The following is a 2964-nucleotide window of genomic DNA, read 5'->3' on the forward strand; positions in this document are numbered from 1 at the left end:
TCTCTCTCTCTGTGTGTGTGTGTGTGTGTGTGTGTGTCTGTGCTCAGGCGAGTAAACTATTGTAAACGCCAACACTAGTTTTGATCAGCACATTCTGATGTTTTGATTTCAACAAACGTAAAACATAATACGAAGCAAAACAAACAAAGAAAACCGGAATGTGACAATCAGTCATAAATCTGTGAAATATACATAGCATTGGCAATGACGTCAGAGGTAGGCTTACTTGCTGAGACCATTGTTGCCAGAGATTATGGGGCTATGTCCAGGGTAGGGGGCAGCGTTTTATTGGAGGTCGTATCGTCCGCGACCGATTGCTGGGTAGCAGGAATTGGTGAAGGGTAAAAGGGGGGGGGGGGGGGTGGCATTTGGGGAAAATCTGGATTTCTGGCATTGAATAGAAGGGTGCTGATCTCATATATGATGTATTTGAGAAAACTCTGTATTTGCGTCCGTGCAGAATAATTCATTGTCATCTTTATTAGGCCTATCTTGCTGCTGCATACTTTGTTTAATTTCGTCTCTATTTCTTCGATGATCTTCAATCAGGCCTTAATTCGCTTCGTCCAGACTTGATGATGGTCCTTCCTTCGTAGACTTTGCTTTCTTGGGTTGTTTTCTTTTTGAAGCTTCGCTCCTATCACTGACGGCGCTGGCTGATGTGGCTACGGCACATACAGCAATCTTAAGTTATAATTAATGTAGGTTTGACGTTATATTCAAGTGCATTTAATTAGGGGGGTAAGTGAAATGCTATTGCTATTTTTGTTATTACACGATTTAAACGATAAATGATAGCATAGATAGATTACAATCATAGACTCCCGAAAGTTTCCTTCAAACTTAAAAAAGTATGTGGTTGCCATGGAAATGGAGGCCACCTTGAAAATAAACACTTCTTTTCAGTCTTAGTTTTAACCCTTCTCTCTCGAACCAAGGAAATCGACATTTCGACGTTTTCCCGCTTACCTTAGTGCTTCCATGCTGCTTCGTTCCTAGGAAGTAGATTTGGCAGAAAATGGGCCCCGCCCACTTCATGAAGAATTCTGGTGCCGAAGAAAAAAGTTTCGCTCCCTCGTTCGAAACAAAATCTTTGCATGCGAATTTTGCACTCGGCCGTGCGAAATTCCGGTATATGGACTTACACAATGACAAAAAGGTTGGTGCGAGAAAAATAATTCGCACGCGAAGTTGGCATCGTTTTTTTGGGCTTATGGAATGTCAGCTTAATCCAGCTCTAATTTCCCTCCCCTCCTTTGGACGTAGACACGTGCACGTGGAAGCCACAGAAGGACAAATGTTCAATCTGAAAGCTTCCGTCGACATGTTTACAAGTTCTCGTCCTTTTGTCTTTGACTGGTTATGAAGAATAAAGGATGAGCAAATCAAAACACTGCTCAAAATTAAAGCATCAAGCAGACCAATACTAGATCTACAGACAAGGGGAAGAAAAACGTCAGAACTATAAAGCCAAGAACTAACAAAGAAGCAAGAAGATAGGCACATTTCACAAAAAGACTTAATCTCTGCTTATTGCTGATGAGCCAGTGGCAGGCTAACTATGGACGTTACACAAAATTTTACCCTGTATTCATAAAAGATTTTTAACAATATTTTTTTCACAAGGATTTTTGAAGAATCGAAACCATTCTGTCAGAGATTTTTGTTCTTCTAATTTTTTATACATGTACACATTTTCTATCTTGCCAGAGAGAGGCTGTTTTACTCTACCCTCAGATCAAAGTAAGACAAAATGACGTAACTTCTGAAAATGACACATCAAATGCTGTTGCTGTCGTCAGGGTTTTATGAAGGTGGTTGTTTCTTGTAGATTAGTAAACTCCTTTGAGTCTTTGGACTCGACAAGGCCCCCGCCACTGCCCTCATAACAGACTTGACAGAGGTGCACACAATACATTTGTACATCGTTTCACTTCTGCAAGAAAAGAAAAAAGATGGCGATATTACTTTGACAGAAAAAATTATTTCTATCATTGAAAAGAAGCCTTTCCTCTACAACAAGACCTTAGATGAGTATGCTGTCAGGTATAAGAACGTTTGACAAAATGCCCTTTTAAGAAATTTCTGACTGGTCTAATGGTGAACCCAAAACCACATTTTCCTTTTCTTTTTTCAAAGTGCAATCAAAAGAGCACAGACAACAACTGCGTCGTGGAAGTCCATGGCGTCAAATGAGGAAGTCAGTAATGGTGATGACCTACTGCTGCCTGGCTGTTGCTTAGCTCCGTGCGCGCGGTGTATAAAATACGTTGCCCGGAGACAGCAACTGTTGATGAGCAGCTAAAATTGCCCTGTGCGCACCTAGCCTAAGAAGAAGCCAAGGAGAAGCAGTAGAAAGGCTGCAAAAAGAGTCGGGAGCCCAGAGGAGGGGGCAAAGGTGGTGAGGGGATGGGGGCAGAAAGTAGAGACGAAAGCAGACGACAGAACATTGTCAGAGAACAGGAAAGAATGTAAAAGGAGAACATTGAGGGGGAAAAAATTCCTCCACTATCCGGATTCGAACCCGGGACCTTTTGAATGAATGATAGGCGAACACCTTATTTAACCTTTAGACCACGAGAGCCCCTTCCTACTTCTACTTTTTAAAATATATTTTTTACTATACCTCTTTTACGTCCGCACGTTGTTTTGTTGTTGTTTTTTTGGACCGGCGACTGTGGTGTAGCGGTTAGGAGCTTCGTTGTCGCACGCTGGAGACCCCAGTGAGGTGAAAATTTTGTCGTCGGTCCTTTTTCTAGAGGATGTTGTATCCCTCTCAGCCCGGGTTGGTCCTAACTGGCAGGATGGGTAGGAAGCCCGCCTCCTAAATGGTCTGAATTGTGGCTATGGGACGCACAAACTCTGACATTACTATAATTTATTTTTCGTTTGTTTTACCCCTGCACAGAATGAACATCATTGTGTGGATTTGCTACCACTCTATCCTGTTGTTTCTGTCCGTGC

The 2964-nt window shown here is 42.1% G+C and overlaps 1 protein-coding gene across 3 annotated transcripts in view; it reads left to right on the forward strand.

Moving 5' to 3' along the window:
• Positions 1-2964, forward strand: part of LOC101845686 (solute carrier family 15 member 4) — a 39441-nt gene that overhangs the window by 13072 nt on the left and 23405 nt on the right. The gene's annotated exons all lie outside the window — the stretch shown is intronic.

This window comes from Aplysia californica, unplaced genomic scaffold (assembly GCF_000002075.1).
Source record: "Aplysia californica isolate F4 #8 unplaced genomic scaffold, AplCal3.0 scaffold00148, whole genome shotgun sequence".
Classification (NCBI taxonomy): Eukaryota; Metazoa; Mollusca; class Gastropoda; order Aplysiida; family Aplysiidae; genus Aplysia; species Aplysia californica.